The sequence below is a fragment of the Urocitellus parryii genome, chromosome 6 (genome assembly GCF_045843805.1).
Source record: "Urocitellus parryii isolate mUroPar1 chromosome 6, mUroPar1.hap1, whole genome shotgun sequence".
Lineage (NCBI taxonomy): Eukaryota > Metazoa > Chordata > Mammalia > Rodentia > Sciuridae > Urocitellus > Urocitellus parryii.
The window spans coordinates 166,249,599-166,264,580 of record NC_135536.1 but is presented as its reverse complement, the minus strand read 5'-3'; the positions used below and the strand labels follow the sequence as shown (position 1 = coordinate 166,264,580).

General features: G+C 38.0%; 1 protein-coding gene across 1 annotated transcript in view; it reads left to right on the top strand.

Annotated features, from left to right (window-relative positions):
• Nucleotides 1-14,982, top strand: part of Plcb1 (phospholipase C beta 1) — a 251,856-nt gene that overhangs the window by 40,224 nt on the left and 196,650 nt on the right. The gene's annotated exons all lie outside the window — the stretch shown is intronic.

Sequence of the window (14,982 nt, the reverse complement as noted above, 5' to 3'; positions counted from 1 at the left end):
GCTAATACGTGGGCAATTTATAAAATAACAGAAATAGCTCTACCAAGCTTAAAAGTCACAAATAAGAATGGTCGTTATAAGAAGAGATTAAAAAGTTTTTTTGGCTCATCGTACTTATTCTGCAACTGGTCCTCTGAATATAAAATAAATGTATTTAGTATAAAATAAAATATTCTCTCTGCGTGTTGTTAAAGGGGAATTTCTAGATAACATTTTTTTTCATTTTTATTTGTGTTTTTGGTTGAGTGCTTTTCTGTATTGTCTTCGTGTTTCTCATGGCCATGGAGGTGAGGTCAGTCAAAGGAAGAAACTGACCAAACAGTGTGCCTTGGCAGGTCCAGGCCCGCCCCTCCACACCTGCCTCTTTCCCTAGTACCACTTCTATTTCTCCTCCTTATTACACAGGGAGCAACTTGCTGGATAAGCTTTTGCCTGTATAGCTTGGCATTACCCTTATGACGTCTGAGCTTCTCCAAAAATGACCAACACGATGTTATAACAAATCCAGCATGATTTCTTAAAGTGATCAGCCCATGGCACTGGGAAAACAGAAAGTGTTTTTTAAATCCATGAGGCCTCCTAAGCATCAACTGTACCCTTTTGCCTCTTTTCACACCACACTGCTGATGGTCCATGTCCCAGCTGCTATGTGACACCTCCATATGTCATTTTCTGATGACTTAGACGAACTAGAAGGTACAAAGGGAAAATCTGTGACTGGTTATTGTAGAACTCCATGATCCAAGAAGAACCAATCTTGACTCTAATGGAAATTAAGACTTTCCCAGCATTAGTATGATTATTTAGTGCCTCTTTATAAGTGCATGAGGTATGGATTTCATAATCAGAACAGGTGCATAAAATTCAGGTATATTTTTAAAACAAATATATTTCTCTTCCTATGACTTAATATGACACTGATATGAATGCTGTGTAATACCCTTAATCACAATATAGAGAAGCAACAAAGAACTGTGGTGCCCCTCACAGTTTCAAAGTTGAGATCCACTGGTCTCCTGGTCTTGGTATTTAATTTCTCTGTGTCTTAATTACTTCATCTTCAGAACTGAAAGGATAAGAGTTCTCCATTGGCTTGTGATTTTGCATTAAATAATGTCTGCATGGTATTTAGAAAGAAGAGTGTGTGGCCCACATGTGGGATGAATAAGTGTTAACTCTTTCCTTGAGGTGTTGAGATGTAGTGTGTTGGTTTATATTCCTCAGGTATTTTCATCCCCACCACCTAGAAGATCAACCTGCTCATGATGCATTACTTACTGTAGACTTGTAGGTGTGATCTAGTAATTGACATATAAAGTATTTGTGCCCCAGTTTATGACTTGAGATTATCCCCTGGAGGTCCCTAAACAGAGGAATTTTCTTTATGCCATCTCTACTGAAAGTCTTGTCTAGCACATGGGAAGGACAGGGACTTTGGAGTTCATCCCTGGGATTTGGCTAGAGTGCCAACCACCCCAGAGACCTACAGAGACAATTCAGAAGATCTGTCATCTTTTCTCCTCCACAGTCCATGTGAAAGAAATTCACCTCTCCAGGTATCAACTAGTCAATTTACAAAAGACCTTAGTAAGGTTACTTCAGCTCTAAGACGTGTAATTGTGATAACTGCCTTATTTAAGGATAAAGTGAGAAGATGTATGCTGATGTTCAGTTCAGCATCCAATAATCATTCCTTAAGTGGCATAAATTATGATTATCATTATTGAACACAGGGCACATTAATACAGGAGGAAGCACATGATCTCTGGTGTTCTGGTCCTGAAAACTCAAAACTTACAAGCAAATCTCTATTCATTCATCATTCATAAATTTGGCATTCAGGAAATCATTAGTGACAGGTAAGAGGCAATGAACTGAGAGAGAGGCAAAGAGAAAGCTGGTGCTGTAGGCTTGCACTCTTTTAAAAACAATAAGTTATGAATGTAAATCACTATCACCTTTCAAGTTCTGATGTGCACATGAATCACCTGCGACCTTGTTAAAATGAAGATTCAAGATTCTGTGTTTCTAACAAGTTATTAGGTGATGCTGAGGCTGTGGGGCTAGAGATCACTTTGTGACATGGCTATGAGAAGAAGTGAAGCAAAAGGGAGGGTGGAGCGACATCTTCCTGGAGGGGATGGTCATGGAAGAGACAACATTCAGGCTGGACTCATTTCAACAGGCTTGAACTAGAAATTCCCGAGGAATAGAGGATATAGCATTCTATTATTCATTCAACAAACATTTCTGGAACACTTATACATTAAGCACCAACAAAATTTGAAACAGAAGCTTCAAGATTTACAAGCGGTCTGAAGCCATCTGAGGACAGGCAACTCTATATGAATACTGAGCCAAGGGAGTTGTTTTTCTAAGTTTTCCATTAGCAACCTAGAAAAAAAAATATTTTCAATCCCAGCATTTCTTTCTTAACCCAAAACCTTAAGTAACAAAATTATGTTGAATATGAGCTATTTCATACCACGTGGTTTTATTTGCCACTTTGGCTGTTTTTATATGAACAAAGAAGACTAGAGAAGATTGTGTCATTGTGTTAACTATTATTTCATAGTCAAAAGATAACAATTTTTAGATTTATTTAGGGAATTAGGAAATCACTGGATTAGATTGCAATTCTTGAATAAGTAGAGTTTGAAGTATGAAGATGAAAATCAATTTTTGATTTGGTTTTTCCACTTATAACATTTGATGTTTGACTTTAAGATCTTTTCAGAACCTCCTTTTTATGTCTCCTTTATAAGTAGGCTTCAACAAAGTACAAGTTAATAAACTTTTGTTTGACTTTAATAGAGTGGTATGGATCTTCAAGGAAATAGCTTTCATTTATTTTGAGACTTTTAAAAGCACCTTAACAGGGTTTGGGTTGTGGCTCAGTGGTAGAGCACTCACCTTGCATATGTGAGGTGCTGGGTTCAATCCTCAGCACCACATAAAAATAAATAAATAAAATAAAGGTATTGTATCCAGCTACAACTAAAAAAAAAAGTTAATAAAAAAAAGCACATTAACATTTTGCACACAGGCACACCAAGTCTTTGAAGTCAGGTGACTTATATAAGATCCAATACTAACATGTTCTTGAAGAAACCAAGTTTTAAATTTTCAGTTAAGTGCTGAGTACCTTTTGATCAATAAACATATAAGGGAATAAGCGGAGAAGTTTAATATTTTATTATAATGTTTTTCTTCTGCTTTCATTTTAACTAGTACCTCAAATGTGTCCAAACATTAAATCAGTGGTGATCTTAGTACTGATCCACAAACTTAGTCTTATTTTTCTGAGAAAGACACTCCATACTGACTGTCTGTTAGAAAATGAGAGGCATAAAACACATACATAAAATATGTAGTATAACATAAGTAGATGTATGAATACACACATGCATATATATACTCTCTATCTATATTTTAAAGCAAGTTTTAAATACACAAAGTTGATATATGTGTTTAGTTTTAATATTCATTTTCTATCATTTTCAAATGAGAGCCTAAAATTTAAAAAAGTTTAATTTGACCTACAGCCTAAATGTCAGAGCTGACTACAGGCTAACAGGCCAAATGTGCAGCACACCAAAGTGTGAATTGAAAATCCAGAAGAGACGATGGGCCTGCTCTAGTTAGCATGTTGGCCACATTTCTATGCTAGAATTTCTGTTTTGGGAGATGTGTACATTGATTGTAAATAATCCAAGTGCTTCTGTGCATTCTGAGCCAAATAGTCACATATTTGGTTTGCACAAAGAAAGAGTTTGAATCTTGTCTCAGAAGACACTGTTCTCAAGAGTGTCTGTTTTATTGCTTTATTTTTACAACATAAAATCACACAATGAGAAATGCTAGGCCCCCCAAGTTAGCAAATGTTTCTTCCCTGCCAAATCGTTTTTACTGTTGACCTGAATCTGCTTGACACAGAAACACATAACAATCTCTGCTTATCCCAAACCAAAAGGTCATGAATTCCATTGTGTGAAGACTAATATCTCCTGAGCACAGTAAATTTCTTTAATCACTTAAATTCTTCAGAAAAATGAGAGTGAATAAACTTAGCATGAAAAATAAAATAGTCAAATTGATGATATTTTGGTAACAATACAAACTTCAAGATTCAACTGATGTATCCATAAATGAAAATTAAGTTTTGCTTAAACCAATCACCAAACCAAAAGAAAACCATAGGATTTTTTCATGCTTTTATTCTTCTTTGGAGAACAGGTGTGCATTAGTATTTGTTAAATAACTGAATTTATATAGCAGATTATAATGTTAGCAGAGGTTTCAGTTTCATGTCTCTTCCCCTTTTTATCATCCATTATTCCTCTTAAATTTTTATCAGAACTGTCTAAAAGAGTCCTCACTTTATTTCAATTAAATCATAAAATGCAGCTATATAATCCCCTTTAGTATTTATCAGAACTCACCAAGTTAATAGTTTGATAACTGAAATGAACTCAAATTCATAATGGTAAAGCAATTTGGTTTTAAGCAAAGGACACATAGGTCACATATAGCAAATGTTTTTCCTTTTGATAGACCTAAGCTAATAATGAAAGTATCAGAAGAAATAACTATCCTGTTTCAATAGAGTTTTATTTAAAATATGGATAGAGTTGAACTATATTATAGCATTATTATCAACACTAAGAAGTTGACAGAGAGAGAGAAAGAGAAAGAGAGTTCTGGACTTGAAAAGCTTACAATAGTGTTAGGCAGGACTCCTTCATTTGAAAAAAAAAAAAAAAAAAAAAGATGCTTAACTCAACCTGAAGCACAAAAAGGGAATTTACTGGCAGAGCTAAGCAAAAAGTCAAGGTGTTGGCAGGGCAAGTGGCACACACTTGTAATCCCAGGGCTCAGGAAGCAGAGGCAGGAGACTCACACTTTCAAATCCAGCCCCAGCAAAAGCAAGGCACGAAGCAACTCAGCAAGACCCCATCTCTAAATAAAATACAAAATAGGGCTGGGGATGTGCCTCAGTGGTTGAGTGCCCCTGAGTTCAATCCCCCGTACTCCCCTCCCCCAAAAAACAACAAAAAAGTCAAGGTGTTTAAGACTTGTGGACTGACAATAGTGGAAGAGAAACAGTAACCCAAAATTTAAATGGGACGTGGAAGAATGATCACAGGGCAGATAAAAATAGTAGATTCCACTAAAACTGAATCAGAAATCAAGACCTAATCATGAGTCTTTACATTACCTTAGGCTGCCACTGATTTTGGAGGGGAGGATCAGCCCCACCCATAGTTTTCTCATCTTTGGAATAATTGATTCCCTTCAAAGACTGCTAGACAAATTAAGCAAGATGTTTGTAGAGAGAAGACTGCCCACTACACATAGATAGTTGACCTGAACTGATAAAAAGTGATCACTGGTATTGATTTACACCCAATTATTTTGAACATTTATGGGTCTGGAAATAAAATGTGGGGCTTTGGACAAAGGCATTCCCAAATCTGGCTGTCTCCCCCATCTTACCAGGCTTATTTAACTTAGCTCACCATTATGAATAAGTTAGGATTATTTAATGATGAAACCTGGAAAAAAAATGCCATGTCATATTTGTCAAAATGTTCCTTTCTGACTTTGGTGCTCTTTTCTATATTTTTAATAAGATAGAATTATAGTTATGGATGTAAGGATTTACACTTAACTCTTACTTTCTTATCACTTAACTTTCCAAGTAGACTTTTTAAAATCATATTTTCCCAGTACCATGTCTCCTTGTCTAAGTAGAAGTCAAAAAGCGTAAATTGAAGAGGATTATTATAACAATCTCTATTGTGCATCCTTGAGGGATCAAACATGACAGAATTAAACCAAAAGTTTTCCACAGTGGCATGTTTAAGCCATTGAACCTCAGGTATGTGACTTTCCTTGCTTGAGCCAAAGGTTCTTCATCTATAAAATGGAGTGACACTAGCAGTTTTTCTACACCTCTGGGAGCTCAGCATTTCAACCCAGACACCAGCATCCTCCCCACTCTCCAGTCTTCTCCCAGCCTAACCACAGCCATCATGCAATTCCCCGGAACTTCATGGCCCCAAGAGTAGTCAGAAAATAAATGCCTCATCTTCCTTACCCCTCATGTGACAGTTGTGATGCATATCATCTACTTTCTCGCAGAATCCCCCAGTGTACTGAGCTTTATTTATCCACCCGCTGTACGCTGCTCAATGCCCTTCCATTTATTAGTTGCCCTTCCTTCTCCTCTCACGTCTCTTCTCCTCTACTGTCTCTTCTCCTCTACTGTTGACTCTCATATTCAACTTTTGGAAGACCCCCAACTTGGACAAACAATGTTCTTAACAGAGTTGAAAGCAAAATACAAGTAACGGAAGAGTTAGTGAGTTTCAAGAGAAAAAAAAAATGGAAAAGAACTGTGCCCACAACTCATCAACTCCTTCTTTCCATATTATCAGATAATGATTTTAGTAGTTACCATTCATGAAGCCATGGTCATTGGCTTCACATCATGGGAGTTCATATTTACAAGGGACTTAGCCATTTGGCCCAAATTTTCAGATCATAGAAAAGGAGCTAAGGAAGTAATAAAGTGGTGACCCTGACTCATATTTTCTTTGTTCCATGGCAGCTACTAGATTCCCTCAGGGGAGCCACCATCAGGTCTTGCTTAGTAAAGAAATGCATTATACTTGAAAGTTAGCAATTAGCATCAATAGCAGTGGTTCTCAAACTTATCCTTGATGTAGCATCCTTTTATTAGTGTCCATTTCTTCTGACTGCATCTTTCAAGAAAGGCCAATACATGGGGGAAACCTTTCAAAGCACTTTGACATGAGTCGAGAAGAGTCTGGAATACCACTGGTGATGACAGCCCTACCTGCCCTCCACCCCACCCATTGTCTGTAGTCACTTTGCCAAAACCCCAGGAGATGCAGGATGCTCAGTTTAAAAACCACTCATCTGGAAAAAGTATTGATTGGTTTAAAGATCTGCCTCAAATTCAAGTAGGCATCCATTTAAATATGTTTATATAGATTACCTGCATAGCAAGAGAGGAAATGAAAGAACTAAAACCAACGAACAAAGTTAACTCAAAGGAGATAGATTTTCTTCCCAAAAGACAAAGACAGATGAAAACTATATGACATATTTAATTCTTTTCATGCCTTAATTGACTACACTGAGGACATTGCCGAAAGCCACCAGTATTTTATTGATGGGGATTCCATTTAAATTCCATCTATTGACTTTCTAACCTCTGTGGAAGGTCACAGAAGAATGGCATTGTTGTCTGTGAGCAAAATTTAAGCTCCTCTTAGCTTTCTGTTTCTTATGTTCTGCGAAGTATTCAAGATTGTCTACCAATGAAAAAAATAAAAATAAAACAACTCTTTTATCAAGGTAGCCACTATGGGTCCATTATTCATTGGTTGACTTGCAACTTCCTTTCTGATATTCCTTTAATGCATTTCCTTTTCTCCCAGGAGGCAAGGGCTGGGCCCCAGGAATGCCAAAGGCCTGGCCCAGGAATCCTGTGTTTTCTTCCTTTGGCTTTTTTTTTTTTTTTTTTTTTTTGGTGACCTCAACGTCTGCTCAGCAGCTCAGTTTAGCCAGAAAGTCACAGCCATGTCTAGTCACAGCTGAAATTCCTTTGTGCAGAAAATAACCAGACAGGAAAAATATAAATAGTAAAAGTCAAAGTCAAATGCCAATCCTAAGGAGTAGGGAAGTGTGTGTGGTGATCTGAGCCACTCCATGGTCTGCCACACTTGGTTAATGCCTCTTACTGTGTCAGATGAGACCCCCAGATACCTTGCCATTTCTTGTGTGAGCAACTGGGACAAAACAGAGAATGGCTATTTTCCCCCCTCAATGTAACCTCTCAGCATAATTTCCCATTGACGATTATGGACTGTTCAATTATTTCTCTTCTCAGCTGGAGTCAGGTAGAACTCTGACTCACTCCAAAGGAACAGTTTGTAAGTTGCCTTGTGCTGGGGGAAAGGTCACCAAAGCTACAGGCACTTGACTCCCAACACTGCCATGCCCAGAGTCTTGTTTTGTTAAATAATCAATTTACAGGAAATAAATAAGGAAATGTGTTGAATGCAAAGAGAAACAAACCATGACCACAAGGAAACCAGATCAAATGAGGTGTGGACCATCAACTCTAACACTTAACTGAAAAGCTGGAAAATATGCCCCTGCAGGGAACACCGCCAGGAAGCTGAGAGTGACCAATGATTTCATTAGTACATTATGGAGATCCCAGGAGCTCTGTCTCAACTCTGAATCATTGCAGTCTCTAGGATTCCGATCGTAAGAGCAAAGTTAACTCTAGGCTAGGAATAGCATTATGAAGAATTTTCATGAGGATGACAAACAAAATCAATCTTGTTACCTAAGACTCTACCTGACACATAGAAAATGAGCCAAAAATGCTTCTTGGTAATGTTGCTATATGACTTTGTTGGCGTTCCCCCAGGAACTGACTCGGAGAGAATTCAAGAGCAATGAGTTTGTTTGAGAGGAGATGCCAGGAAGCACTAGTAGGGAGTAGGAACAAAGAATGCAGACAGTCAATAAAGGTTGACTTATCAACCCAATTATCATCATGACTAAGCAGAGCTTAGTCCTGGGATAATCACTATGTTTGTATGAAGAACACCCATCACTATGTTTGAGTATGCTCTTAGGAAGTGTTCATTCTCAGGCACTTCCAGTCTATTGGACATAAAGTTGGCCATTAGGCAAATAGATGCAAATGGAAGTCCAGCCAACCAGATCTCTTAGTGCACCAAGAAGGTCTGCTATAATTTCATTACCAGCAAAACGATGCTTACTACGGTCACATATAAAAAGGATTTGTCCATCCAGCTCTGCAACTTTACCAAGAATCTCCAGCATGTCAAAGGAGAGATGCCCCCAAAGTACCTGAAATTCATAGTCATGGTTTGGATTTCAAGTGTCCCTTAAAGACTCATATACTGAAGGTGTGGTTGCCAGCTTGTAATGCTGTTGAGAGGTAGTTGCACATATAGGAGTGGAAGGAAGTTGGGTTACTCAGTGCCTGCCTTTGAAGGGGATATTAAGGACACTGGCCCTTCTCCTTTCTCTTTGCTTCCCAGTCACCATGAAGTAAATGAACCTCCTCCACCTTACACTCCCCACCAAGATATACTGTGCCACCACAGGCCCAAGGCATCAGAGCCAAGCAGCTATGGACTGAACCCTCTGAAATAAGCTATGAGGGCTGGCGATGTGGCTCAAGTGGTAGCACACTCGCCTGGCATGTGCAGGGCGCTGGGTTTGTTCCTCAGCACCACATAAAAATAAAATAAAGATATGTCCAACGAAAACTAAAAAACTAAATGTTAAAAAAATCTCTCTCTCTCTCTTAAAAAAAAAAAAAATCCGTGAATCAAAATAAACCTTTTCTCCTTAACTTGCAAGTATTTGTCCTTAAATTGATTTCCTCAAGTCGAAGTCATGGAGAGTTGACTAATATACTTATCATACTCTTTTCTTTACTCTAACACATACTTGCATGGACATTTTAATCTAGCAAACATGTATTTCCCACCTAACTTAAGAACTACTAGAGGGGTTGGGGTTGTGCCTCAGTGGTAGAGCACTTGCATACCATAGGTGAGGCACTGGGTTCAATCCTCTGCACCACATAATAAATAAATATATTTTTTTAAAATAACTACTAGAAAGCTCACCAACATCAAAATAAAGTCAAGGAACATGTAATTCCAAGAAGAGGTGACATTACAAATAATTATAATTCAAGACATAATACAGATAGAATAATTATAATTTAAGATACATATATTCATTTGTTCATCTAGCAAATATTTATAGGGTGTTCTTTATGTGCTAGGGAGGTTTAGAGAGAAAGAGAAGTTTAAGTTTTCATTGAGGGTCTAGCAATTTTCAAGAAATTCTTCAATTTCTTTACCTGCTTGTGATCCCATATAAACCTCACAACAAATATTCAAGTCCAGGTTATTATCCACATTTTATGACAAAAAAAAATGATTCAATGGGCAGTCAAAAAACTTGAGTGGCAGGAGCATATGCTTTTTGGTGAGGGAATTAGTGAGATGTAGTCTGGAAGGGTATCTGCATGTGACCTAAATGCAGCCTTGATGCCACTGTTGGCTAATTCATTCATGTATTTACTTAATACGCATTTTTTTGAGCCTTGCTGCCTGTGCCAGCCCTTGAGCCAGGAAGGTAAGGTGTCATTCTTAGCCTCACATGCTCTCGATGTATTAGAATCTCCTGTCTCATCAGAACAGTGAGGAAGGATGTGCCGAAAGCTTCTGAAGAGCAAAGCAGCATTGCATGCTGTGCTTCAGGAATGCCACAGAGAAGAGGCCCAAAGGAAATATGGATTAGAGTCAGGTGGCATTTGAGACACCAAGAGATATCATGTTCTAAGAAGTTCATCAGAAAGCATGAATGAGCATATATTGTTGGCCTGCCTGTGTACTAAACACAGGGAGAGATGTAAACAAAGTGAAGGCCATGGCTCTTGCCCTTATAAAATCATTGTCCAGTTGGGCTAAGGAGCATGACATTGTGATTGAGGATTTAAAACATTTTTGTCTACTTTGCACAATGGTCAAGAACCATTATGGAAGATCTGCTTTTGTAAAGTAATGTCACAGGAAGCTGAGAAAATACAATGGAACTTTTTTCTAGCCTCTGAGAACCTCTAACTCTAAATAGTACTTACGCAGTTCTAGGCTCCAAATACGTTCTAAAACTATGTTCACGAAAGAAGGATACTACTCTGAATCCTGTCTCTGTCCTTCATTAGCAACTTAAAAGGACTGTTGAAACTTCTTGGGGTCAAATTTTGCTTCTATACCATGTTAAATAGCAAAATTTTGCAGTAACGATTGCAAAGTTCATGTCCAAAAAACAGTAATTGAAAGAGAACATTTAATAGATTATTTCTGAAAGTGGGCAAATAGATTTTGGTGAGCCATGCTATATGAATACCATCTGCACTTTGTTTCTGTGAACTGAGCTAGCAGAATTCACAAGGGTCATAGCACCAGGGATAGATGTAAGCCAAAAAGTGACTTCTCAATGCTGAACTTAGAAGTGATTTAAGGAGGTGCTAAGCCATTGGACCGGTAGTGTTCCAGTGTGCACTGGTGTCATTACATGAAGGGTGAAGACTGAAAGATGATGAATGGATTCTCAACCACCTAATCCCACTGACATCCAGACATATGGGTGCCAGAACCTGCCTAATTGGCATTTGGCTCAATACAATGAGGCTGGTGCCCATGCTAGCTGGCAGACACACTGTCCAGTTTGCCCATCTCCACTGTGTGATGATTCTATGTGTATTTATGGGCCATCTGTCTTCCAAGGCAGAATTTCTCTGTGCTGCAAAGTTTTGGAGATGTTATTTGCATGTGTTTAGTTGTTTTTATTTTTTCAAGCTAATCTGATTTTTTTTTTTTTTTGCAAAAGTCACAAAACAATGTCATCTCTTCAGCTCAGCATTTCTCTTATTCTTACGTTGGCATAACAAGTTTTTTTTTAATTATATTTTGTTTTTCTTCCTAAATGTTAAACTCATGGGTTAGAAAAGAAAAATGCTAGAGGATGCCTTTAAATGACATGCAGAGATTAGAATGTAAATTAAGTCTGGAAAAGAATTTTGGACCTTGATAGACAAATTCAATTCAAAGAGCTAATCCTCACAGCTCTGCCAGATGGGTCATTTGTCTGCCTGCGCTCAGCTTCTTTTAACAGAAAGATTAAAGTAACACGTTTTAGAGAGATAAGCAAATCATGGGAGAAAGTCTTCCTTGGTCACATCCAGGGCTATTTTTAGGACTGATGCAGGGTGACCAGATTGAAGCCACTGCCAGCCAGGCAAAACACTCCCTCTTCCATCGCCCATGTTCCTTATCCAGGACAGTGCGGGGAGTTATGTGGATAAACATCATCAGTCACACCCACCGCCATCTGTCTTTTCATTGCTTCAGCGTGTGTTCCTGTTTAGCTTTCATACTAGTTGTCCCTGTGCACCCAGACAAGGCGCTTACCTCTCTGAGCCTCCATTTACTCAAATGAAAACGGGAAGTTAAAAGTCCCTCTCTCATAGGATTTCTGTGCCTTGCACAAGGTCAGTGCTTAGTAGTCTTATTATTATTGTAGTTGTTGTTATTGTTTTTTCACCTTCTATTACTAGACAAGTTGTGGTTTCTTTTTCATCACTGCAGCATTAGTAAAGGCCTAGAACACAAAAAGTTGACTCCAAATCCTGCCCTACTGAGAGCTATGTGCCTGAGCAAGCTACATCGTTCAGATATCTTATCTATAAAATAGGCACAAAAATGGTAACCACTAATAGAGTTACGATGAAGACAAAATGAGTTAATTTTGTGTGCAGTTAAGTAGCAAATAAAGTCCTTTTTGACAGTATACTGGAAATAGATCAAATGGATGCAACTCTTCAGAAGATGGCTCTCTTTTTCTTTCTTTCCAATCCTGTTTGCGCTTACACAATGTATGTATTTCCTTTCAAGTCCAAATGCATTATAAAAAAGAGAAGCGTCCTGTGTGTAAACGTGGCCAACCATGTTCTCTTTCCTTGAAACTCCACAGGACTTTTTCCGTGACACTTCACTGCCACTTCTTTACATCTGCTCTTGGGACTGTCTCAGGAGCAGCTCCATGTCTGTTATTCAGGCTATGTTAAAATGCATACAGAGTGGGAAAAAGCCTGACTGGGGAACTTTCCAGGCACTTTAGTATTTGTGCCCTGGATTCTGCCATGGCTTATACACTTTCTTTTTTTCCTGGGTCATGGAGTATAATAAAAAGGTGGTTCAGACACACCACTGGGCTCCGGAGTTTCAGTATAAACAAGGGACATCCACTTGTGTTACCTGGCCTATTGAAAATCATATTCATAAGCTTCTCATACTTTTTAATCTATGGACTTAAGAGGAAATTCTCCCAAAGTGAGAAAAGGAGGTTCAGAGAAATGTGAATTGATGGAGCAATAGTTTGCCGTGTGCAATATAACAAAGTACAGTCTGCTCTTTTATCATTTAAGGAATGATCTGCCATACTCTGAGTTATCCTACTCCCCTTCTTCTGGTCTGTTTTGATGACTGTGGACTTTTTCTGGGACTTCTCCTAGACTTGAGGACAAGAAAGCTTTGATATTAGACTACTCTCAGGTCCAAGAAGAAATTGTACCCTTATTTCTCTCCTCTCTCCTTCCTCCAACATCCCTCCCTTTCCTGAGACAAAAGATAGAATGCTTTGATGTGAACTGTTCTGGAGAAAAGTTAAAAGGGACTTTGGAAAGATGAAGGGGAAAATATCTCATCTGTTAAACACTCCTACCTATGACAAGATTAAACACACAGTTTATTTCAGTGCCTTAGAATTTAGTTTTCTAGACATTTCCTCACTTTTTTTTTTTTTTTAGATCTAGTTGTATAACATCTCCAGCAGTGTTTTGCACTCCAATGGCAACATTACATGAGAGACTTTTTAAAATAAAATTACAAATCAGGGCACAGATTTCTGCTGATTGAGTGAACTCATGAGGGGTTCATCCCATGGCCCCCCTGAGGGGAGTTGGACAAGGCATCAGCACTCAAATCATCAAAGGCCAGCTTGATTCAGTTGTCACCCCTTTAGAAACTCAGGTGTTGACAGCTCTTTCACACACCACCATGCCTGCTCCACACAAAGCATCCTTGCAAAGTTGGCAAGAGACACCAAGGAGTGTGAGTAACTTCTCACCTGATGAATACCTGTGAATTCAAGCTGCCTATGTAACTCTGATTCCATTCCACCCGGGAGAAACAGCAAGAAAAACCTGACTGCCAGATTATCCATACAGTTCCATCCATGATGAGATATTAGTCACTGCATGCTTTTCATTAGAAAGATACAGATACAAGAAAGCCAAGGAACCCCACCATAAGTTCCTAACCAGGCAAAGCTAACCTTTGGTTCCTCCCAGGTAATTGAATTTTGCCTAAAAATGCTAGGAGCAATGACAACACTTTGAAATTTGGCTTCATAAATTTTATCAACAAAAACAGTTGCAATATAGAATAGTAGAAAGATCATGGAACTTCCGGATAAATATGGTGGAATGAACATATATATTCATTCAGTTAGACTCTCTTAAATCCAGATTATTACTGCATTATAAGAAAGATTTTTTTAAGTGTAATCTAGTAAGAGTGTGGGATAAGGTAAAAGACAATTATAATTTTTGTAGCTGTCTGTATGTTTATAGCTATAACAGATCTGAAGAATTGATCATACTTTAACTATATGACAAATGGAGAACCAATCCAAGTTATTCATAAAAATCTTAAGGTTTCAGGATTGATAATCCAGGTCCCTCTAGAAGTGGGATTAAAGAGAAGGACTAAAATAAGGGGAATGACAGCTATTTAAGAAATAGCTCCCTGAGAGATATAAATTATTTACTCTTTGGAGATAGGATAAAAGAAGAAATGAGGATGATCAAGGCCTAGAAGAAGGTAGGGTTCCCATTTTGAAAGTAAGGCCATCATAGAAATCTACATGTGGAGACTTCCAATCTCTTCCCTCATTTGGCCCTAGAATGCTGGGATCCAGATTTATATTCTCCTGGTAAAAAACAATGAGAACTTCTCTAAGGATTCTGACTGAGCCAAGAAGAAAGACCTAATGTTATGAACATTAGAGATTACTCCAAGAGACAAAGGCAGATCCCTTCTCATGCTTTTGAAGCCACCAAATGTACTCACAAGTCCAATCAGTTTTTTATCCTGGCACTTTTAAATATAAACAGATAATCAATAGTAATACTAGACATATGAGGAAATTTATTTTTTAGAAATAGAAATAAATTAAAAAGTATTTAGAACATAGTGAAAATGTAATGATAATTCTTTAAATATATAAATATCATTAATATCCTTAAGAAAATAACCAAATATGTTG